The sequence below is a fragment of the Halichoerus grypus genome, chromosome 9 (assembly GCF_964656455.1).
Source record: "Halichoerus grypus chromosome 9, mHalGry1.hap1.1, whole genome shotgun sequence".
Lineage (NCBI taxonomy): Eukaryota > Metazoa > Chordata > Mammalia > Carnivora > Phocidae > Halichoerus > Halichoerus grypus.
Window position 1 is genome coordinate 55452471 of NC_135720.1, and position 26139 is coordinate 55478609.

Consider the following 26139-nt stretch of genomic DNA (forward strand, 5'->3'; position numbering starts at 1 on the left):
CAGGAGCTCTGTTAATACCTTGTCTTGGGCAGGACAATGCTCAGCACTTGCTCACATACTAAAAGCACAGTCACACAGGTCAGTATTATGTTTGCTGAAAGGCTGATTGGTTATTTTACTGAATGGATGCTGCAGCTCTTGTGTCAGGTTTTATATACCTAATTTAATTGTTGCCACTGGCAACAGTGGGATCCATGTCAACTACTGATGCCATTTATGCTACCGAAGCAAAGTCTGTGCCAGCGTTTCCATTAGTAATCTCTGTGTTTAAAAGAATACTGATTGAATAAAGAAACAAATGGAAGGAGAGAAGCTTCAAGAATTCTGAAGATATGTAGATAGGGCCACTCCTGGCCAAAAAGATAAGGACTGTGGATTAATTTGTTCGTTCAACAAGTATTTACTGAACATCTACTATGTCCTATCCAGTGTGCAGTGTATACATGGTTAACAAATCATAGTCCTAATCTTCCATGAAGTTTATAGTCTAGAGTGGAACACAAATTATAAGTAGATAACAAACAAGCAAATATGTAATTACTAATTGTGATTAAGTATGATAAGAAGCATAAACAATGCTGTAAAAGATTTTAACTAAATGGTGTATTCCATAGAGTCAGGGAAACCCTTTCTCAGATAGTGATGTTCAAACTAAAATTTCAAGGGTGAAAGTTGTTGCCAGAGTTGGTCAAGTTCTAGGCAGAGAAATCTGCATATTCGAAGTTCCTTAGAAGGGTGTTTGGAGTGTCCATAGGTGCAGAAAGTTGGCTGGCTTGGCAGGATTGATTGTTCATTATGGTCATCATGGATTTATAGTGAAGCTAAAATGTTCAGGTTTTTTTTTTCTTTAGTGTCTATCAACTCTACAGGTGTAGGTGTGGACAAGTTAGACAGTTGCGCTCATTTGGAGTTGGTTGTTTTTTTGTTTTGTTTTGTTTTGGTGAGTGTGATGATATAGAGAGAGATGGAGAGTTGAAAGAAGTCCAAAAAGTGCAAGGGAGTACTTTGTAAATCAATCTTAGGATCTAAAATAAAGAAGAATGGAAAAGGCAGGAGGGATTGTATGCCTAGGGAGTAAGGAGTGGGGAAAATGAGTTGAGGGGCTATAGATAGGTTAAACAACATCAAAGGGGTGACAATGAGGATGGGTATCTGAGGCCTAGAGAAAAAGCATTTTGGTAATGAGAAGTTGTGAATATTGGGGTGGGTTTAAATTAAAGATCTTCCACTTAGAGGGATGGAAGTGGTGTGGTGTCCTCAGAAGTCTGTCTATATTGGTAGTTTTATTACCTCTAGATTTGTCTTCATCATTTTATGTGCCTGTGTATTTACTGTTGATATTTGCCACTCCTCACTCCCTAATACACAGCTTCCTCTAAGTCTGTCTTTCCAAAGCTTAAAACCCTTTTGGAAAAAAAAAGTCCATTTTCATTAAAACTGGCTTGCTTCTCTACTCCATTCTCTGGATCCTTGCCAGCTGATCTGTTAGTTAACAAGAAAAACAAATTTAGTTAAAATTAATTTGGGATGATAGTTTAATTTGTTGTTCCAGATAACACATTTGCATTTTAGCAGAAGCTTTTAATAACAAATAGAAAAGAGTATCTAATATAGAAATTCAAGCTAGAGAGAAAAATATTGTGGTGCAGAATTTTTTTTTTTTGCCTTTATGTAAAATCCTGGGGATAGTCATTTAATTTACTTATATGTGGGGCTAATCCTGAAGATGACCAATATGAGAGTCTTTTTTTTCAGAGCTGTAGCAGAATTGGAGACATATTACTTGCTGTAGAGTGAAGTAAACCTAGAAATTTAGTCCCATTTCTAACTTTTGGAGGTAAGGAAAGTAGGCCTAGAAAACAAAATTAGTTACCTTACCTAGTTAATTACTCAGCTAGATAGCTAATCAAACCCCAGTCTGTACCACACTATATACATTGTACTTTTTATCTTCCAGAGACATTAAAATGGAACCTTCTCAAATAGGTGGAAGAATGTCCTATTATAAAAGTCATTCAGAAATGGAGATCCTACAGTCTTCTAAAATACTCGGCACAATGCTTAGGAACCTTTAATAACAGGAAATTATCCATTACAATTCAGCATAGGGTAGTGGAAAGAACTCTGGTTTTGAAATAAGACATGCCTTGTGGTCATAGCTGTGGTAGGCGGTCTCTAAAATGTCCCTCAACTATCTCTACTTTGCCATATTCATACCTTTGTGTAATTCCTTCACTTAAGTGTGGGCTGAACATAGTGACTTGCTTCTAATGAAGAATATATAGCAAAAATGGAGGAATATCATTTCCAATCTTAGGTTATAAAAAAACTGTGGCTTCCATCCATATTGGGCACTCTCTTTGCTCTCTCTTGGATTATTTTGTCTGGGGAAAGCCACCTGCCATTTTGTGAGATAGCAGCCTGTGTGACAATGAATCTAGGTCTGCCAACAGCCACATCAGTGGATTTGGAAGTGGATCACTCTTCTCTCCTCCACTTCACCAGCCCCTTGTTCAGTTGAGTCTTCAAATGAAATTGTGATGTTGGCTGGTAGTTTGGCTAAACCTCATGAGATACCTTGATCCAGAGGTACCCAGACAAATTGTGACCCTATTCCTGACCCACAGAAACTGTGGGATAATACATGTTTGTTTTAGTAACATACTTTTGTGTTAGTCCTTGCCTTTCTGGGGCTCAGTTTTTTCACCTGTGCATGTTCAACAATTGAACCAAGCGGTCTTTGAGGTCATTTATGTGCAGATTGCTATTAGTCATCTAATTCCTCATGTGTTAGCATAAGCCAATTCTATCTAATTGTATTTTTAGCAGTGATGAAGAAGAGTCAGCCATAATTTTCTAGAAGTAACCCTTCAAATATTAAGACTGTAGGAAATCCTGTAGCCTCCCTTCCAATCCAACATGTGAAAATAATATGAAACCTTTGATGTGTGAGGATTTGGTTTTATCTTTTATTAATCTTACCTTGTTAATCTCTAATGCTAAATTTATTTCTTTCTTTAAACAATAGCACTACACTGTTAAATGCTGTATCACCTAAATCTTACTCTTTATAAAATCTTAGAAGAAAGGGCACATAGATGCATTTTTTTGCCCATATAACTTGACATGGGCTTTATAAAGCTTTAATTTCCAGGAAGTAAATGTCATGATTGGTTCTTATTTGACAAAACAGTCACAAAGACTCAGACTTTCTACCCTGGGTAATTTGACAAGATTGTATCAGAAATGTGTTTTTAGTATCTATTTGGACAAGGCATTTTGGATGTAGGGATGACTGTGTAGTCAAAAATATTTTCTCTAAACATGCAACAGAAGTCTTTCTGCTAGGCGCCTATTATTAGATGGCCAATATGTTGTTACTGATTCATTGATCTGGGTTTTAGCATATGTTTTCCCAACGGAATAGAAACTACTCCGTTGGCATGCTAGAGGAATGAGGCCAATTAGCCTTCAGAGAATCCTGGACTCCATTCATTTGTGGTAATTCTATATAGCAACTCATTAAAAATAATATGAGTGCTATGTAAAACCTTCCCTGGGTATTGATTTCTGTTTCTCGATTTGTTGTCTTTGAATCAGAGCCCTTATTTTGTCCACATTGTATGCTATTGCCTCTCCTGTGAAGCCAAAGAAATGCATTGGTTTGGTTTGGTTTGGGATGTGTGTGTATTCGCGTGTGTATTTTGTGTCATGGTGGATAAATTTACAAAGGAATGATTGTGGTGTCTCATATTTGCTTTGCCACTTCTTTGTGTTATTAAGCTATAGAAGTTAGCCAGGGATGGAACCCACATTGTAAACAAATGTTTATAATCATTAATGCCAAAATGGTCTAAAAACAGATATTTAGAAGCCTAAAATATGAAAGCAGACTGTAAGCAGCACATACACTCTTCTTTATTTTCTGTCTTGTGAGTTGCCCTCATTTCCCATTTTTCTGAAATTTGTTACAGATGCTGGAACTTAGCCACTCAGGTTCTGAAATCTCTTCGGTTACCCAAGGATGTGATTCAGCCTAATGAGTGAGGGGTTTTGCTGGCAGTGCCCACAGGCCGCTCCCCGCTCCCCTCCCCTCCCTTGTCCTTGATGGAGGCCCTGTAGGAGACCGCTAACTGCGTGCTGTGATAGCTCGGCCAGTGATGAGGTGACCTGTGGCTCAAGGCTCAGGGAAGACCACCAACTGCTTTCAGCTAGGTCAGTGACCAGCTGTCAGCTGGGGAGAGTCTCCTGTCAGTGCCAGCCTGGGGAAGATTCAAAGTGCTGACCTGGAGGGGAAAGGGCAGAACTTCTCAAGAACTCACTCCATTTGCATTGTAAAGACAGAGAAGGAGGTGACTTTGGGAGGCAGCCCTCATCCCTTAGACCTCCCACAAAGAAGCAGATGCATTTAAAGGGGTGGAAGCATGGGGCGAGACAGAATTCTCCTTCTTTGTTGATTCACTGCCTGATTTTTATGCTGCTTTAAATGCAGAGGCTTTCCTTTATTTTTTAAAATATTTTTTATTGTTATGTTAATTACCACACATTACATCATTAGTTTTTGATGTAGTGTTCCATGATTCATTGTTTGTGCTGTGCTTTAGACTAGACTTAATGCTGCATCTCGCTGATTTTTTTTAAAAACTTGCTCTCGCGAATACTTCAACCTGATGGTAGCTAATTTGCAAATAAGAAAATAAGTAACTTAGGTTTCTTTTCAGGGCTAGAATGTGGATTTTAATCCTATAATGTTTTCCTCAGTCATCACCAAGTTTAGTGAAAAGAACAGCCTTAAAAACAGAAAGCTTTGCAGTGATTCCATGGCAGCATGTGCAGGAGAGAGAGAGTGTGTCTGAGAGCATCATAAAAACCAGGGGAAAGGCGCTCCATAAATATGCGGGTAGTTATTTATTACAAAATAAATTATGTATTGACATGAGGAATTACACCATAATTTTCTGTTTGAGATGGTACCAAAGTAAATTGGTTTCTATCTAAAAGGTCACATGGAATGTTGGCTTTGTGTTCCTGTCATGACATTTGCCTTATTGGCATTCAGGAGCATTCCCTCTGCTTCATGCAATCACTGTCTCCTTTCACTGTGTTTACAGATAATCCAGCAACTTTGCAGACCAAATGGTTTTCTGAATATGAGCCCACAAAGCATTGAATCAGACAGCCTCCTGCTTAGAGAGTTTTCATCACAGTTCAGCCATAAGGCAAGCATCAAAAATTGCTTTAGAAGGGAAAGTGACAGGAAATTGTTCATAATTTGCCATCACAATAATTAAGAGTGGCTAGCACTATTGCAACCACTGTTTAATTTCCCCTTCTTTAAAATTAACTCTGTTATTGTCAGCAACTGCTCGGTGGTGAGACCGATTAACACCGTTTGTCTGAGGCCTTCTATTCCCGAACACATCATTCACTCACCTCCGTGTGGAACCAGCTATGCATCTTGATCCAAGCTGTTTTACATTTACAGTGAGGACATGCGTGAGCCTTAAAAGAGTAGCTCAATTGCTAAACTGCTGTTTAAAAGGCCTCTCATGAAATATCCTGAACTGCATATGGCTTAGAACAAATAATCAAATGCCTTACAGCCAGGGGGAAAAAAAGGAAAGTAGAAAGTGTCTTAACCATTGTTCAGTGGTTTTCATGCCTGATTTGGTAGGTAAAGGTTATCAGAAAAGTCAGTTCAAGTGTGCTTAGAAACCTTAATGACACCTCTCAACTCCCTAGGCAGGCATCTCATGAAGGGGAGCAGGTTATTAGAGGCCAAAATTAGAAACCCCATCTTTGGTAAATGAACTGATTAGTGTCATCCTGTGTCTGGGCTGCCCATGGCTAGAACGGCTAGAGTTTCTGTCCTGGGTGTTATACTTCATGCACCTTCTCAGGACTCCAAAGTCACGATGCTCTCGGTACTCTTTCCCTGGCTTAGCACATCCTGCTTCTTACTGCACTAATTTGTGTGTTGATTTCCTCTCTTATCAGGCATTAAGCACTTTGAGGTCAGAGTTTTAAAAGCTCACAGTCCCCAGCATATAGCATAAAATAGTCGCTGACTAAATATTTGTTGACTGACAGACTAAAAGATGAATGATTGACAGTACTCACACAGAAGTTGGGGGAGAAAATCTGCACCGTAGGTCCAGTGGGCTATCATTAACTGTCCCAACCCAGAAGGACCCTGGCTACAGAATAGCAAATTAGATTCTCTTAAAAGAAAAAAGAAGCCAATTACTCTTAGGGGAAAATTTTGCTAAAATCCTTATTTATTAATTCAACATAGTGTGTTGAGTGCCTAGCCTATACCAGGCACTGTTTTAGGCACTTGAGACTTACCGATGGGCCAAACAATTCATGCAGTTGTGAAGTTTATATTCTGGTGCAAGAAGTCAGGCAATTAATAATAACCATAATAAGTCAATCATGGATTATGCTGGAATGTGACCTATGCAGTGAAAATAGTGAAGCAGGGGAAATGAGGTTGAAGTACTGGGAGTGGGTGTTAGGCATGGGTGGGTCTCAATTTTAAATAGGGTCAGCAGGGTAAGCCTCATTGGGATGACAGCATTTGGGAAAAGACTGGAAGTTAGCATAGGAGTTACTATGTGTTTATTAGAAGAGGAGCATTCAAGGTATAGGAAACTGCCTGAGCAAAGGCCCTAAGTTGGGAGCATGCCTGGAGTATTCTGTGTGGAGGACAGGGAGGTGGATTAGAACAATCTACAGGGGTGTAGTAGGAGATGAGGTCAGAGAGGTAACAGAACACCTGATCAAGGGCTTGGTAGACCATTATAAAACCTTTGGCCTTTACTCTGAGTGACAGGGTTAATCTAATTCACTCCCTCCTTTGTACTTGGAACTCCCATTTCCCATTTATACTTATATCTATTTCAGCAAATAACACATGATGTTAAACTGTTTGTGTCTTTTTCCCTTGCTAGACTCTCGGGTTCTAAATGCAATTTTTAAATCTCATTCTTCTCTGTATCTGGACCAGAAGAATGAATGCACATTATAAATGCTCCATTATTGTTTGTTGAATTGAATTATGACAACAAACAAATCACAGGAGTAGGGATCGCACAATATTGTAAAGGAACAGGGATTGCAGATAGTTTCTGGGGCAAAAGAGTTGCTGTAAGAATGCATCATACACTTCTTAGCTATAGGCTAGTGTTTTTCTGCTCAAGTCCTCTGATTTTTTTTTACTTGTGCAGTTTTCTCACCATTGTCTAATGGCTGCTTCCAAAAACCCAGCTGCAATGCTGAAGCTGAGAGTAACTCTCTAGGGAAACTTTGGTGGTTAAGCTACTGGTCTCATGAGCTAGGGCTCTGAATCTCAGCCTCAGATGCACGTTGGAATCCATGAGGAGCCTTTATAAACTATTGTGCCTCATCACAGAGCAATTGTACCAGATGTTCTGAGGGTGGGGCTCAGGCATGGGTATATTTTAAAAGCTCCTAGGTGATCCTGATGTCCAGCCAGAGTAAAGAGCTATTGATCTGGAGCTGTTCTAAGACTTTCAGAGGTGACCTATGTTCTTTATGAACATTTGAGCTACAACAAAGGGAATATAAAAATTTGGTCTTTTCCCCAAACCCATCAATTTTTGGTAGAGGCATGGCTTTTACATCATGGTGGCAACTCAAGGGTGTCTTATTACATCTGCATGTCTGTATAGGTGCAGGTGTGGTGGGGAGATGGGAGAGCTTTGAAGGTTGTCTGTTCTCTAGGATAACCAACTTACTTGTAAATCAGCCCACATGAGATACTTACAGAAGCTAAATCGGGAGCCAGTTCCTGGGTCTTCTCTCAGAAGAACACATATCAAGGTGACTTTGCATTCTGGGAAGCAGCAGTGCTGGCTATACATCCTCATGGACAAGTGAAACAATCTTGTACCCCAACTTGGTTCTTACCACAGGTTAAGTACTATTCCACCATGGCTTAGCACATTCTAGTCTAAAGATTATTAAAGCATGCGTATGGCCCCTGATTTAGGCAATGCATGCATTTATTCAGTTACCTTGGGCTTGGGTGTCAAATCCCAGCCACTTAGGGTTAGCTGATCCTTAGCTGCCCGTGTGAGTGCTGATGGGGCCTACTGCACACCATGGTCATGTACACATTTCCTCTTCACAAAATGTTAAAGCTGGCATTTTGACGTACTTGGGAAAAGATCTTGCCTTCTTAATTTACTCATCTTTCAGACTATTCTCAGTGCCAGAGTAGGGCCATGCATCATTAGGCTCTGGGAATGTGTGATGAATTTGATTCTTTTATATCTTCATTTTCGCTTTTTTGTGTGTGTCACTAAATACTCTTGGAGTATCTACTAGGTACTGTGCTACATTCTGGGAGCACAGGATAGGTATGGTACTCTTCCTTCAGCTCACATTCTAGACAAGGAAATGGACATAGAAGCAGAAGATCAGAACTTAAGACAGGAGCTCATCGGGCATGGAGAAAGATAGGTGGTAGAGGGAGGGTCTTATGAGCTATGGGAGCCATGAAAAGTGAGGAGTTAGGAAAATGCTTAGGGTTTAGAGAGCAAATCTATTCCTGAAGTAGAGGGAGTGGAGGGGATGGTGGTGGAGGTGAGACTGGAGGCATAGACTGGGATCAGATCGTAAAGCATTTTCATGCCAAGGGAATTTGGACTTGATAATGAAAAGGCAAGGTGGTACAAATGAAAAAAAGATAAAAATATACTTAACTTTTGTAATCAGAAAAATCTGATTAAATTCTGACTCTGCCACTTAGTAGTTATATAATACCGTGTTGGTGATTGTAAATAGTTCATTCTCTATTTCTTCATCTATAAACATGACAATAAAATAAACATGATAATACCTACCTTGCAGGGTTAGTTTGAGGGCTAAATGAGGCAATGTTCATGAAAGTTGAGGGCAGCCATGTGGTAGATTCTAGAGCTATGCCATCCAACTACTCAATCAAAATTAAGTAAAATAACAAGATTTATTTTTGAGATCCATTAGCCACCTGTCAAGTGTACAATGCCATACGTGGCTGGTGGCTATCATATTGGAAAGCACTGATATAGGACATTTCCATCATTGCAGGCTTTCTATTGGGCAATGCTACTCTATAGAGGTTTCCCTTGCCTTTCCGGAAGGATCAGGCTTCTAACTGATGTAGTTAATGTGCTGAAAGTATGTGATGTTGTATTCTAAAAAAGTTTTTCTTCATAATAGAGCTTGGAAATGTGCTCAGATCAAGATTGGATTTCTCTCTGAGATGTCAGTCAGAAGCTCACTCTCGGGCCTGTGCTGACATGCAGCTGCTGCCCCTGGATCTCTCTTGCAGTCATTCTGCCCGCCCTGCCTCTAGGCTTGGATTTATACTTAGTTCTCTCAGAAATGGCCACATTGACAAGCAAACTGCTCTGGAGCCGAGGCACAAGTTTCCCTGGGGACTTACTTCAGGATCTAAACAACATTCTCTATGGGATTGCCTATAGGAGTGACTCGTGCCATTTCAAATAACAGCTTAATTCATCCTGTTCCCTTTACTAAGGTTTCGTAGTCCAGAACATCAGGGATGATGGCCATTTCTGGTGACAGGTAGACACCTGCACTGAACTCTCAATTCACTTCAACTTAAGCCACTTGCCCAGAAAGAGTGTATTAACTTCCAGTTTCTACTTAACTTTGGTTTTGCTCAGGGAGCTAAAGTTGTAAGCACAGGTCTTTTTCCCACATGGAACAGTTATTTTCAGGATTAAAAAAAATTTAGAGGGGGGCGCCTGGGTGGCTCAGTTGTTAAGCGTCTGCCTTCGGCTCAGGTCATGATCCCAGGGTCCTGGGATCGAGCCCCACATTGGGCTCCCTGCTTGGCAGGGAGCCTGCTTCTCCCTCTCCCACTCCCCTTGCTTGTGTTCCCTCTCTCGCTGTGTCTCTCTCTGTCAAATAAATAAATAAAATCTTAAAAAAAAAAAAAAATTTAGAGGGACCATTGAGAGAATGGAATGTATAAAATTTAGTCAGTAAATTAAAAAAAATTAGTTAAAGCTTTCCTTAATCATCTTGGGAAAAACAGGTTCTTGCTGACAATTGTATCATGGTGCTGTATTATCACATAATTTATTTTGTACACATAATTGACTTTTACTTGAGAAGCAAGAAAGCCCATGTGGAAATGTTAAAAAGAAGTCAAGTGAGAGACCAGCTAAAAGAAATTAAATCCATCAGTGTGTAAATATAATAAGGTGAAAGGAATCTGGCATTTATTGAGGGGTATATGCAAATGCAGTGAGTTGCTAGAAGGGATATTCTCTGGGACCTGCAATGACTCAGGGAATTTTGAAAATTGGCAGAGATTCAGCTGGTCATGAAAGGTGGTTGGGATTTTGGTGAGAAACAGGGAGGGATTTCAGAGAGGGAAGATGTGTGAAGTTGTAGAGATGGAAATGCAAAAACTGTCTTCTTTAGTGGTAAGTAAACAGACCATTCTGACCAAACACATATGTATTATATGGATGAGAAATAAATGAGAAGTAAGGGTAGCAAGGGACAGACCTTGAATAATATAGCAATAACTAGGTAAGTGTTTTTACTGCACACTTTTGAGTCAGACAATGAGCTGAAACATTTTCAACATACATTATTTAATTTAGGCTTTGTAATAGTCCAGTGAGGTGGGTATTATTATTCACATTTTACAGATGAGGCAATTTATATTTAGAGAGGTTATGTAGTCTTCCCAAGGTGTTAGGAGACAATCCTCCATGGATCTTTTGCATCTCTCTACATCTTTGGAGCAGGGCCACGGGCTGCCTCTGTTCTGGACTGACTTTTCATGGATGTTTGCATAGCTAACAGCTTTGAAAGGTAGATCCAGTATCTCCTTCTGGAGCGGGGAGCAGGTTTATTTATTGTCCGGTGCAATAAAAACAATGTCTCCCTTTGGGGCTAAGATTGAGCAAGTTTACTGCCCATTATAAAAGATTTGGGTACCCTGAACTCAGGGTTCCTTCCCTGGAATGCCATGTGCAAGAGTCATTTGATCCTTTGACGTTGCCCTGTGGGAACTGAGGCTCAAGGAGATAGAGTGAGTGGTGACACTTTTGGCTACCTAGTGCTATTTCTCTGAGTAGTTTGTTTTTAATTAAATTTATTTATTTTTAATTATAATTATTATTTATTTGATTTTCTTGTCTCTGATCCAGGAATTTTTTGTCTTCTTCCAGCATGTATGAAACTGTGGCAGACTAACTTGTTAGCTTACAAATAGGGTCAGTTCTCAGAGCATTCACAGGTATTGACCTAAACATCTGGTAAATAGTGAAATGACCTTAGAAGTCAACCAACTCAGGGGTGCCCAGGTGGCTCAGTTGGTTAAGCATCCAACTCTTGATTTTGGCTCAGGTCATGATCTCAGGGTGGTGAGATCCAGCCGGCATTGAGCTCTGTGCTCAGCGGGGAGTCTGCTTAAGATTCTCTCTTTCCTTTCTTAACATATATTACATTATTTGTTTCAGAGGTACAGATCTAGAATGTAGCAGGAGGGGAAGAATGAAGGGGGGGAAATCGGAGGGGGAGAGGAACCATGAGAGACAATGGACTCTGAAAAACAAACTGGGGGTTCTAGAGGGGAGGGGGTTGGGAGGATGGGTTAGCCTGGTGATGGGTATTGAGGAGGGCACGTTCTGCGTGGAGCACTGGGTGTTGTGCACAAACAATGAATCATGGAACACTATATCTAAAACTAATGATGTAATGTATGGGGATTAACATAACAATAAAAAAATTAAAAAAAAAAAAAGATTCTCTCTTTCCCTCTCCCTCTGCCCCCTCCCTCCATGCATGTGCTCTCTCTCTCTCTCTCTCTAAAATAAATAAATCTTTCAAAAAAAAAAATCAACCAACTCTTAGGTTGTAAGGGCTTGTGCTAGAGTGGTTTGAAAGGAAGAAATAAGCCCCATATCGGGCTCCCTGCTCAGCAGGAAGCCTGCTTCTCCCTCTCCCACTCCCCCTGCTTGTGTTCCCTCTCTCGCTGTGTCTCTCTCTGTCAAATAAATAAATAAAATCTTTAAAAAAACATGAAAGGAAGAAATAGATGTCAAAAAACAGAAAGAAAGAAACAGGTTGGTGAGAATATTTTGGGATGGAGTATGGGGCCAGAGGTGGTCAGAAAGTATTAAAGGTCAAAAGAGATATTAAAATTCTAAGCTTGAGCAGAGAAATGCAAAAATTAATAAAGTGAGGAGGAACTTTATTATTGGAGGAACAGGGGCAGGTTGTTTTCTGCTTTTAGAGTTTTACTTCCCTGAAGTTAAGAGCTGGATATTTAAAAATTCTCTGCACAGGATCTAGCAGAGGAGGGATGCAAAACCCATAACAACTAGATCTCCCCTCTTCTCACCTTATTTCAATTTGGGTAGATAGAGCTCTTGAGAGGACCTGGGAGGTAGCTGATTATTGTTGGCATCTCTGTGGGTGAGGGTGTGGGGGGGAGAGGGGCAAGGGCCTGGAACAATGGCCCAGTTACTTCTGAGACCATTTCAGGCATTCTCAGGCTGGCTGCTGGCTGTGTCTCTCAGAGTAAAGCTTGGCTTCTAAGCACTGTTGTTTTGCAAAAACACCATTGCAGTTATGCTAGGTGATCACTTTGCTCTCTTACTCTTTTCATTGATGGACTTTTTAATAATAAAAGCTCAAAATATTATCTACTGCTCCTGCAGTGTCACTTATGGTGGCAAAAATGTAAATATTTTCTTCATTTGTTACCTATATAATAATTTTTTTTAAGAAGCAATGACAGACAGATTAAAGAAAAGGCAAATAAACCCCATCTACTTATATATTATTATCTCCTGACCCCTATGTCTTCACTAATAGTTCAGAAAATCATATCAGGTTGTCTTTTTAAAATAAAAAGAACCTCCAAGAAGAGTCCAAGTTGGTAGAACCTGAGCAGCACAGTTGCAATGCTTAGTGTATTGTATTCTTTTTGGGCCAATAAAATTGCTCAGTGTTTCCTTATTTCTGAATCAATTGCCAATGTTTGGTGAACTTTATCTACTGCTCCACATTCCCTTAGTGAGTGGCAAATTTTGCAGTGACACGATTATGTTGCTATCCTTCCCAGGAAGTCTGTGGAGGCAACACTTCATGTCTCTCTGTCTGGAGCCCAGGTGTCTTGGGAACAGAGTAGCACCATTCAGTGTTAAAAAAATTTAGTCTTTAAAAAAGGTGGCATGATCTTTATTAGATGATTTTAGGAGTTGCAGATTAGTCAGCCACAAATGTACTGTGTAGGCATGAACCATTTTCTTTCTTTCTTTCTTTCTTTTTTTTTGTATGTATCATTTTTAACATCTTCTGTATCTATGGATAACAGGTTCTCAGGTGAAGTGCTGAGTATGTCACTGAAAGCCCAGTAGAGTTAAGTGTGCAAAGTCAGTCTGAACATATGCTGTAATGGATTTGACCTCGTAGAGCACTACAAAGAGAAATTGCAGATAACCATCTGAACTGACTTCTGAAGCTTGTAGTTCTGACTCCCAAGATACAGAGAGAAAAGTGAGACCAAACAGATCGGAATGAACAACTCAGAGATAGCAGAATGTAATTGAGCCTGATTTTAAGAGTAAATATAGCTACAGAAAAAGGATTTATTCTCTAACACTTTTTTAATATTCTTTTTTTGGTTCCCAAAAATGTACTTGAAGTACGATAAATAGTTTTCTATTCATAATCTACTTTTCTTGATTACATTGATGCCTGTTAAAGTGACTATTTGATCAATATATAAACATATATATAAAATAAGAAATCACTGGAACCTTAGACCATAAGCGGGTGACAGTACCATAGAGGTAACCTAATCCTATCAACTACCCAGGGCAAAAATAGCCTTAACAACAGTGATTTAGGCTAGGACTTGAATGCTTCCTGTGATCTGCATCTCAGTAATTTATGGTTGGTTTTTAGTGCTACAAAGATAAGGTGTTTAGGGGCATAAAATTGCAGATATTATGAAATATTATAGCAAGCATAATTTTTGCCATTTTTTCCCATGAACACACCATTGACAGCATATACGCTTCTTTTACTACTGAGATCAGTTTGTTTGCAGTCTGTGTTTTATATAATCTAATCAGTAAATACTGTTTGTTATGCAGCTACCTGGGCTTAAGGTTAAAACATGTGGCCATGCAACAGCTCTAAGCTGTGTGGCTTACCTGGAGTTCAGACCTGTGATCTTGATATTCTGTTACCTAGACCCATAAAGAACATGCTCTGATCAGCTAGACCATAGGAATTTTGCAAGGTCCTCAAATGTATAAACACAAACATACACCCAGAAGCTTCCATTTTTGGGACTGTTATTTAAATAGTGCTAGAAAATGGACTCTAGAAATCATATGGACTATAAGATTTCAGATTTTTCTTTTTTTTTTTTTTTTTAAGATTTTTATTTATTTATTTGACAGAGAGAGACACAGCGAGAGCAGGAACACAAGCAGGGGGAGTGGGAGAGAGAGAAGCAGGCTCCCCACAGAGCAGGGAGCCCGATGTGGGGCTCGATCCCAGGACCCTGGGATCACGACCTGAGCTGAAGGCAGACGCTTAACGACTGAGCCACCCAGGCGCCCCAGATTTCAGATTTTTCTATTGCTACATATTGTTTACAAGCGTAAATACACTCTATATAATAAGGGACCATGGAAATATCAGGGCAAAAATTCCAGGGACTACAGAAAACAGAGTTGTGCCAAACAAGGCAGAGATATATTAATTATATTGATTGAACTTCAGGTTGCAGTAGCCTTTGACTTTTTTCTTTCATTTAGAATTGTTTTCTTTTTTTAGTAGTGGAATAGCTAGGTTTCCATGTGAAACAATTTGAGGACATTTGCTACTTACAGCAGTGTTGCCGCAGTACATTCTTATAAGTGTCAGATATATGCTGGTGATTATGGCTCTGATGCTGAACAGTTATTTCTAAACAATGCTTGCAAAATACTCTACTGTGTAATTTGTTTGTGTAGTTACAAACCTACTGATGGCACCCTTTAGAAAAATGTTTCTTTACAATTAACTCCCGTGCTGACGACAGAGCAAGATGACTTCCAAGTTGTCTTTCTTGTATTGAGCTCTTCTTTTTCTGCTTCTTGGGTTTTTCCCTCCTGTTTCGAGTCTCAGACCAGTATAAATATAAGATCATGTCAGAAGCATGATAGCTATCATGAGACACGGTTGCATATATGCAGAATGTCGAGCCTTAAGCCACCAAGGTCTGCATTTTGGTTCATAAATAATGTAGAGGCAGAGTGCTGAGCATGCTGTTGTATAGACCTGAACTCACTCTTGGTAAAATAAACAGATAAATAAATGGTAACTTGGAATAAAGGGAATGTTTAATATAACCGCCAACAGAAATATTCAGTGCTATACAACAACCCATGTGAAGGCAAGCATATTTACAAACACATTCACATTATGTGGATAGTTTTTTTTGTGTTTCTCCCTCTAGTTTTGGAGACTCAGAGCAAAGAACAGACAGTATGTAGAGAAGCATCTAAAATGATGGTTTGTGTTTGTCCTTTTTTGCATATCTGAGAATGAGGCAACTCAGCTCCAATTGTTATCATTGTGCTGATTTTTAAAAGTACTTTTCCTTGTTTTATGGAACTCACCAAGTCGAGCACAGCAGCCCGCGTGACACTGTGCGGTGGGGTGTGAAGTTGGAGTCATTGAACACTGAACTTCCCCATTGTGTCTCAGGGGCAGAACCCCTCGTGCTAAATGTGTGTGTGCTGTTCCACTGAGAAAATTCAATGTTCAGCAGCTCTCCGAGTTTCTCATTTCATACCTATGGAGAAGAGGCTCAGTGGCTGCCTGTTGAGTTTCATTGTGAAGTACATACAGATGGTCTAGTCAAGGTTCTTTAAAAGGCACAAAGGAGAAGAAATTTCTGCTTATTTTCCCCATTTTACATGTATTTTTTCCCTTTTAAAAATGTATATTTTGTATCATTAGTCAAATATGACATTGCTCTAATTTTAATGTAGGTAGAATGCATGAAAACTAACAATTCTTCTGAAGAAATAGACATTAGGGCTGTCGTATGCCAGACACTCAAGCAGTGTATATACAGTAACTTAGTATATGTTTTCTAGTCTCTTCTAAGTAAATGCTGAATTTGGTTAACATCTAAGCCTATAATGAGAACATTAGGCAGTCAGAAACTTGCCAATTGCATTGTAGCTTTTTCTGTATGCTAAGTTTCTCTAGACTGACTCAATTTACCCTCTTGAAGACCTTGTCAGTGAGTGCCTCTGTCTGGGAAATCTAAATAGAGGAGTTATCAGGAAGAGAACTATATTTAAATAATGTGCACAATATTTTAAAATTCTTCAATACATTAAGAAAATTCTTTGGAATAATTAGTTTATATTTCATAGCACATCTGTTAAATGAATAACTATTGAATGGAAAATATCCCTACAACTTCATAAGCAGTTTTTGGCAAATGATTTATTTTGCCATAATTATACTTGTGTCCAGCCTTATAGTTGTCGAGACATTGCTTTCAACGAATTTTTAGCTAGTAGTTTAAAATGAATTCCTTTTGTCTTTAGGTAAAAAAAATGTTCTCTCGTGGAAGCAGAGAAATTGTATGTAGATGATGTTAGCTTTCTCAGAAGAAAAGAGTAAATGGGTATGCATTATAGGACATGCAGGTGGAATTTGGAGACCAACTTGTGAATGTAAACTATGAATACTACTTGAATCATTTCTATTTGCTTGAAAAGAAAATCATGACAACTATTACAGAATAGAAGAGGAAAATGGATGTACAAACAATGTAAAGTAGGTACAATCTTAAATGGAGAACCATCATTGTAGAAATACAAAGTAACTTCACTGAGTCCATTCCCTTTCTGAAAATCAGCTTCAATTTCTAAAAATGAAAAAAAAAAATAGAACAAGAAAGGGAAAAAAGACAGTTTAGGCTTTGACCAAAGATGTCAATTCAAACACAAAACACACAGACACACTTCTTGGTCTAGATTGTGATAAATAAATTACTAGTTTGATGAATAGTTGTGAGTTCAGTAAAGTGATGTTTTTGCATTGTTCAGACAATACATCCTATTTAATTAGGAAATATAGACAAGTTGTTATGCAAGTATTATATGATAAATGATATCACAAATATAAGACATTAAACTTTTCCCTCCTTTTGGTGAAGAGTGTTCCAAATACAAAAGTGATGAGAGTCAGATTCTGACATGGAGAAGTAATTTAACCTGAAAGGAATTTCTCCTGCAGTGGAGGTGAGATTTGAGTATATTCATAGAGAAATTTCCTTGATGCCAGTTGTAGTATGTCTAACCACTGTATTAGTCATCAGTTAAGAAGTAGTCATCAGTTAAGAAGTGAATGATAACATGCTAGTAAGTTGTTTGTAAAGGTAAGATTTGTTAAGGAAGAAAGAAAAAAATAGCACTTCAAATGACATTGATATTGGAAAAATGTCCCTACAAAGACTGAATGACATTTGCTTAAAAAAAAAACAACGTAAGGGACTTAAAAAAAATGCATAATAAAAATGCAGAATGCCTGGCTAAGAATGAGCATCACAGATAAAGAATTGGGTGTTATAGTTGACAAAAAATATGTTGAGATGTATAAATATGTTTGACTCCTTGTGGATTGACCTGATTATTAAGTCAAATAATTAAATAGATTTATGAACATAAGTACAAATTATAGTCTTTAATGTGGTACTGTCGTCAGAAAAAAATGCCGGCATATTCTTAGGTTATGTGAAGAATAGATGTAAAAAGGGTGAGTTAGAAAAAAATCTTTTTTCAACATTAGTAAACATTTACTAAGGTATTATGCTACATCTTGTTTCTTGTGCTTTTAAAGTTATGCAGACAAAGAAGAGTAAGTTTTTAAAAGAATTTCGTTGTTTAAGGTTGGAAGAGGGTCAAATGAATTGGAATTGTTAAGTGATGTAAAGTTTTTATGAGGTAAATGTATGGTAATTGTTTCTAACATTCATGAGCTGAACTACTCATTAGTCAGTAGCACACTTATGGGAGTCTAATATACTGGTACTTTGCCAGCTATTGTATGAGATCCAGAAAAGTCTTAGCAGTCCCTGTTGTAAGGAGCTTGCAATATTGTCATGGAAGATCAATACAACAGGAATTAAATAGTTAAAAATAGCTAACTATAGCTGTGTGTTACTGATTATAAGAACAATTGACTTTAAGAGAAGGGATATCAGTGTGGTTTGTTGGAGGGAGCTTCATGGGGACTATGAAGAATTGCTTGAGTTTGCAAAATAAGCAAGATTTGGAGAGAGCAGAATGACAAGAGAACGTTTTGGCAAGAGATGCAAGGTGGGGAGAGAAATAAGTAAAGGCAAAGGAGCAAAGAGAGATGGCAGGACTGCAAAATGTTTGGGTTGGTTCCAGCCCGATATAGACATGGTTCTTAATTCTGAAAATTTCCTATTTGTTTCTTTGGAGATCAACACATCATACAGTCAACAAATATAAGTGTTTAGTGATGTTGAAGTTTACAGGAAGCAACTCCTGGGCTCAGTATTTCAGAATTAGAAATGACTTTAAATACCATGAGTCAACTCCTCATTTGACATATTGGTCTTAGAGAGATTAAATTAGTTGATGATGGTCACCCACCTTGTTAGTGTAAGGACTTACCCACCAGGGTAAGGACTAAAAGCCAGATCTCCTAATCTAGGCCTGTATTCTTTCTGCTAAATCCTGCTGGCCCTTCTTGTATAAAATGAAAGGACAACTTTCATCTTGTTTTTTGGACTTGTTTGATAATGTTTGAACAAACGTGAGGTTTCATGGTTACAGACCTTGGAAAAAGTTTCTGATGAAATTGCAAGCAATTGCTCATCATGGCTGTTCATGCATTTGATCCATTGAGGTTGCTCAGGGGTGAAAAATTCCTGTGTTGTTAGTGATGATCTTAGTCAAACAGTCTGAAGGCTGTCATCGGAGCAAAGAAAAATGAGTGTTAGATTTTCTTTATTGATACACATTGACCTTCTAACCTGATTGACAAAGTCCTAGAAGGTATGTTCTTTCCTATATGGCCCCAGCCCTGGCTCCTGGCTGCCTTCCATAATTGTGTCAAGGGTGCTCTACATGCTGTCACAGCTGCCATTTTTTGCCAGCTGGCAAAGTGCTTGTCTGTCCATTAATGTTTTAGAAAATGATCAATAAGCTCCCCCAACCCACACTGATAAAAGAGGAGGTTCAAACCATTCATAAATGTATAGAGATGAAATGCCTAGTGACCTCCTCTGGTCCAGTAGCCCCATGGACACCAACCCACAGCTGAAGTGTAGAATGAGTTTTTCTCATGCCAGAGTAGAAATCTTAAAAGTATAAAAGAAAATGCAAAATTAAATATCTCGTCAATGTGTACACTTCTAATTTTAATGTTATTTTTTTTTTTTTTTTACAATTCAAATCAAGGCTAAGAGATACAATGGAAGACCTTCTAAGGTTTTTGAGCGGATTTAATTTCTATTTATGTTAATAATGTCAAACATTATTCTAGGATGCATTCCCTCTTCAGCCTGTCCATCTGTTATATGACCAGAATGACCTTCCTTGTTTCTTCTTCATTTGTACAGTTTTTTTTCCCCCTTGGTTGAATTAAAAAAAGAGAGAATAAAATAGCCTTCTGCCTTCTCTCATTTAAAGTGACTAATGAACAACTTTAATTTTATATACATAGGGGAGAGAACTCTTCTTCCCCTACCACACACCATATCCTTAACTGATACTACAGACCACCTAGGGCATTAAGTATGTAGTATGAAAAGATGAAAAGGAAAGGTCATCATTATGAAAAAATAATCACAAAGTGAATGGCTTCAGGAATAATTTTTAAAATATTTTAAAACTTTAGGAGAATGGAGTTGTCATATTTTTTAAATGTCCACAAGATACTGTTTTCTTTTTAATGAGATTAAGTAGTTTGAAATCTTTTAGTCCTGAACAATTTAAAAGGCTTGCTATTTTTTATTTTATTCACTTCAATTGACTAAATCAGTTGGCTGTTTTGTATTCTCTGTAGGAGCAATGACAGCTATCATTTGATTCAGTAAAAAACAAAAGGCATTAAATAGATGGAGTCATGTACAAATTACCGATTAAATGATTGAGCATTTTATTTTTTGAATTGATTGATTTTGTATGATTTTTATTCAGTTTTTGGGTTTAGAAAGAGTCAGAATGGTCCTGAGTGGAAGAAATGTCAGGCTGAATATTTGGGTTTTGTTTCTGACACTTTCTCTAATTTTCTAGAGATCTTGGCTAAATTTCTAATACCTCAAGTTTTCTCTCTGTAAAGTAAAAGAGAGAGGTGGCTGTTAGTATACATGGGAATGGTTTTGCAATTTAAAATGTTGAATACATTTAATCCATTGGCATTACATGTGTCTGAATTATATTCATTTTTAGAACGTTTTATTTTTCTAGTTATTTTTCCTTCAAGGTCACACTATAAGAATGCTCTTTGCAATGCCCATGTATTCTTCCTCTTATTTTTTTTATCGACTTTGCCTCCTGTATTTTACATTATTTTTATCTGTTGAAGCTATGAGGATTCATTCTCTATGAATGTTCTCCTGCTTATGGGACGTTTGTTCTCTTCATCAACTAAGGATAATCACCAGCATCCTCAAGGAAAATTTGTAATTTTTTGTGACTAATGTTGGTATATTTTAACTTAAAATTGTGTCTTTAAGATATCATTATATCTTTTTTTTAAAAAAGATTTTATTTCTTTATTTGACAGAGAAAGACACACAGTGAGAGAGGGAACACAAGCAGCGGGAGTGGGAGAGGGAGAAGCAGGCTTCCTGCGGAGCAGGGAGCCTGATGCAGGGCTTGATCCCAGCACCCTGGGATCATGACCTGAGCCGAAGGCAGACGCTTAATGACTGAGCCACCCAGGTGCCCCTAGATATCATTATAACTTATGCATTTGAATTTTTTGTGGATATCCATCAAATCCAACTAAAGTGTATGGGTGCAGTTGGGGAAAGGGAGTATGTTTTTTAAGAATTTGAACATCTCAAAATTATATTAGACATTATGAATTTAAGAAAATCAATTTTATAGAGTTCAAAGAGGAGAACTGATTTTTAATGCAGTTGTGAAATTAGGATGCTCTGAAAGATCTAGAGATCAGAGGCAAATATAGAGGCTCTGGTTCTTTTGTACCCATGAACAGTAGTTACAGGGGCTCTGCTTATGGTGCCAACTGAGTACTTACTGTCTCTCCCCCTCCTTTAGGCTTGGTCTTTGATCTGTTCTGTAACGGAATTAAAGCTGAGTGTGTTGCCAGACCCATGTAGGAGGAGAGGCAGTAAGAAGCAATAGGGAAATTAAACTTAGCATTTTTATTTGTGAAGAGCTGTTATGTTCTTCTATTTGTTTATTAAGTAAAAATCAAGGGTCAGTGACTTAACCGTCTGAGCCCCAACAGCTTTTAAATTTATTCTCTTATTCTTGAGTTTTGGGTTTAACCTTTTCTTGATACAAGTGTTTTGTCAGATATGTAATTTGCAATTATTTTCTCCCAGTTCACGGCTTTTTTTTCTCAATAGTGTCTTTTGCAGAGTAAAACAATTTAAATTCTTATGAAGTCCAAGTTATTAATATTTTCTCTTTCGTTTCATGCTTTTGGGGTCAAATCTAACTTTGCCTAACTCAGTGTCCCAAAGATTTTCTCCTGTGTTTTTATAAATGCTGTATATATTATATTTTATATACATATAGAGCTGATATATTTTGAATTAATATTTCATATAAGATGTGAAGTATGGACTAAGGGGTTTTTTTTTTTGCATATAAATATCTGTCTAATTTTCTAGGGACTATGTGCGTGTGTGTGCGTGTGTGCGTGTGTGTGTGTATTTGAGACAAGAAGATAAATATGCATATTTCTACCATCCCAAATGGAAGTTGCCTCTTTTTGGTCAGGAGTAAAAAAAGAAAATCTTCATATTTTAGCCACCTCACAGTGGAAGTTTAACAGCTCAAACACATTGGCCTTCAATGATCCAGTTACGATAGTGTAACTGTGTATCATCTCTGACACTCTATCTGGCTACTGCTGGGGAAACCAATGGAGGGAAATTATTATTTTATATCGTGGAAGCAGAATTTTCTGTTTTGTCTTACCCCTGAGTAAGACTGTGTATTTTTTAAGATAACTAATGATTGCAGCAAAATTTCCAGGAAAAGACAGCATTTTGTGTAATTTGATCAGATGAGACTATCAGGTGAAGTGATCAGAGGTGTAGAATTATTTTTTACCCCAGAAGGTGTTAGAATAAGGAAGCTCTGCTGACGGACTGCCAAACTCCACCTCTGGCTTATAACCACAGTGTACATAAATCAGATGTTATCAATTCCCCGAAGCTTGCATCTACAAGCAAACCCTCTTCTTCCAGTATGTTTAGTGATAATCAAATCTTTGTAGTAAAAGGAACTAACAGTTATTAAGCTTCTGATAAATGGTAGCAGAGGATTTGGTATTTTACATTTATCCTAATTCAATTTAGCTCCACATTTATCTAGTGGGTGGGTATTAGGATTCCACTTCCATAGTGGAAGAAAGTGAAGTTCACAGAGTGAAGCGCTTGCTCACAGTCACACATCTAGAAAACGGAGGAGCCAGGTATCAAACAGTAATTACGCTTCCAAAGCCCACGAGTGAAACCCGGGAATGACTCTACCCTGTAAATCCTAAAATCCGCTTTTGATAACAACATTCTCATTGTTGCTGAGAAATGACCTTTTTGCTTTAGAAAGCTTGTTGCTTAGTTCAAAGTCCTTCATATTGAAGTTCTTTTGGCTGAAGTGTGGTGTTTGGCCAGCGTTAACTCTTCTTTGTACTGTTCCCATGTGTTCTAATCATGAGAGCTCGGCAATGGAGCTGTATAGCCTTGGCACTGAGGGAACTAAAAAATATAATGAAGTCCCTGTCTCCATCCATCACAAAGGAATCTTTGTGATGGAGGAATCTTAGGGAGAGCTGCAAAGGGACCTACTATATCAAACAACTGAAAAATAGCATGTGTTTACTCTCAGCAAGGAAGATTGATTTTTACTTGTTCTGTTTTCAATTAATTTACCTAATTTAACCTTTAAAAATGTCACCTTCCCTTCCAACCTCAGTAATAAATATAAATTTTTTTTTCTGATTTAATTTTAGAAGCCTCCACATATACTCTCAGCAGCTGCTGCCCTTTTGAGTTGAGTTGGGATAGGGAAGGAGAAAAGGGACTTATGAAAAGAAAGCTTTTAGATCATGTCTTTTCTTTTTTAACTTTTACCAGCATGAGGTTCCAGAATGTGTATAATGTATTCCTCTGGGTTGAGAGTAGAATGGTAGGGTTGAGGGAGAATAATAAATCAATGGTAAGTTAATAAAACCAAACACTATAAAGAGTATCCAGCTATGGAGGACTTTCCATGTTGGAAACAAATGATATCAGAGGCTGTTGCTGAATGAAATGCATGTCTTTTGCTTTGAAGTTGACAGATATTAGTGCCTGTACACAACACCTTCACTCAGCTCTCCAGCACCATGCGGTAGACCAGTGCTTCTCAAATTTTTATGTGCATTCAGATCATCTGGGAGTCTTGTTAAAATGCAGATATGATTCATCATCAAGCCTGGGGTGGGGCTTGAGATTATGCATTTCTAATAAGCTCCTAGGTGATGCCGACAGTGCTGATCCCTAAGTTCACATTTTGAGTAGCATGGCTGTATAAATTTTGATCCCTGAAAATATAAGCTTTTTAAAGGACTCTTCATGGAAAACATGGCCTATGGTTGCATGTACTATACTCATATAAAGAGAAGCATTTAGTTTTTTTTTTTTTGATGGAAGACTTACACTATAAGTATTTATACTAATACGTATTTATATATAAGAAAACCAAATTGAATAATGACAGCTACAACTCATGACTTAAGTCCATGCTAGGCACTGTCCTAAGGACCTCATACATACTACTTTATTGAGTTCTCACATCCTCCATGAGAGATCTAAATGATCATTTACATTTAAATAAATAAACCAAGGCATACAGCAATGGTTATGTAACTCCATGAGGTCACATAGCTAATCAAGTGGTAGAAAATGAATTCAGATTTTGGTTGCTTGCCTATAAAGCTGTGTTGTTAATCACTATTCTATTATATAAACTATAGGATAGTAATTTTGGGGTCCCTGGGTGGTGCAGTTGGTTGAGTGTCTAACTCCTGGTTTCAGCTCAGGTCATGATCTCAGGGTTGTGAGATTGAGTTCTGTGTCAGGCTCTGCACTCAGCACAGTCTGCTTGAGATTCTCCCTCTGCCCTCCTCCTGTGCTCTCTCTCTCTCTTTCTCTCTCTAAAATAAATCAATCTTAAAAAAATAGACTATAGGATAGTAATTTTTAAAAAATGTAAATGAAATTAAAAGATGGAGAGCATGAACTTTTCAGCCAGATATAGATTTTAAAGCCTGAGTCTCCCATTTACCACCTGTTTGACCCTGAGAAAGTCTTGCAGATCCAGTTAACTTATTGGAGGGTGGTGATAATAACTGCTCTGCTCTTTTCTCTGTTTTGGAGGTGTAACGATCCAACGAGATCATGATATAATGTTTTTGTGAACTGTAAGACAGCACACAGACGTCATTTCCTCCTCTCCCCCAAACCCTTACTGTCCATTGCATGTCAAGAATAGGCATTGCAGCTTAAAAAAATTATTTCTGGCCCGGTCTCATTTGATACTTGTAGATAGGAAAAGCTTCATGCACATCGGGAGTTTGCAGCATGTGGGTCCCAGCACAGAGTTAAGACATGTGTAATTCAGGACATTCAGTAGGATTCTGCCCAATCTGGGGCCTGTTTCCTTATCTTCCATTTGAAGAGGATAGAGCTGATGATCTTTAAATTCCTCCCCAGATCTAATAGCTGAGTTTTGATTTTTGCTCTTGAGTGATATATTAACTTCCAATTGGTTAGGTGTCCTTGCAGGTTTTGGATGATGATGATGATGACGATGATGATGATTTTGCAACTTTGCCTCAGTTTCTTTATGGATAACTACTTTTCTCAAATTCTAGTAAGGGAATTTTTCTTCTTAGACGCTGCAACTGGATTTCTTTCTGAGTAAATTTAAAAGCAGGAAAGAACTTATAGAGATGATAAAAGAAGGTAGAATTTGTAGGCTGAGAGTAAAGGAGATCACTGATTAGCACACAGTATTTTAGACAGTGGGCTGTTTTAGGGAAATGGGACCTGCAACCTAGCTTTAGTAAATATTACAAATCTCAGACTTGAGGAGAAGCAGAAGGAGCAAAGTTATATGCTCTGTTTGTATAGAATCAGGGGAAAACCCCAAACAGAATAAATTCCTGAGCTCCATGGGTTGAGTTTGGAAGGAAAAGTTGGCCACGACTGAGAGGAGATCCAGAAGCCAGACAAATGCTACATTAGAAAAGTGAATGGGTCAGATGCCTCTGACACAGCAGGAAGAACATGAAGAAGGCAGTGTGCTTTTTAGAAATAATAATAAGAACTACCATTTAATGCTTTTCAATGTATATATATCACTACTAAATATAATGCTGCATTTTATTCTGACAGCATTCCTTTGTGATAGAAATATGAATCTCCCTTCTACAAATGAAGAAATTAAGCCTCGGAGAGGTTAATTTATTTACTTCCGAAATGGAGAAACTAGAAACTCTAAATTCCAGGCATTTCTCACTGTACTCTGTAGGTTCTTTTAAGCCAAACTTACTGGAATGCATTTATTCCACAAAGTAATAAAACTGTCCATTAAAAATTATGATATGTATATGTATTCTCCTTTTTCCCAAGACGAATTCTCACAACTTAGATGGTGTTAGGTTCAATTCTGAAGTCTGCTCTAGGAGAACTCAAAATCCTTTCCTCCCTGCATCTGTGTTGATATCCTCGGGACACCCACTTCTGGACTGCCTCTTACAGGGCTGGAAAGATCTCTGTCTCTTTGCTGGGGTCGAGGAAAGATCATGTCTTCCAGCGTCCTTGAGCATCTTCATAGG

The 26139-nt window shown here is 38.1% G+C and overlaps 1 long non-coding RNA gene across 2 annotated transcripts in view; it reads left to right on the forward strand.

Annotated features, from left to right (window-relative positions):
* LOC144378968 (uncharacterized) overlaps nucleotides 1-26139 on the forward strand; it is a 489245-nt gene that overhangs the window by 51309 nt on the left and 411797 nt on the right. The gene's annotated exons all lie outside the window — the stretch shown is intronic.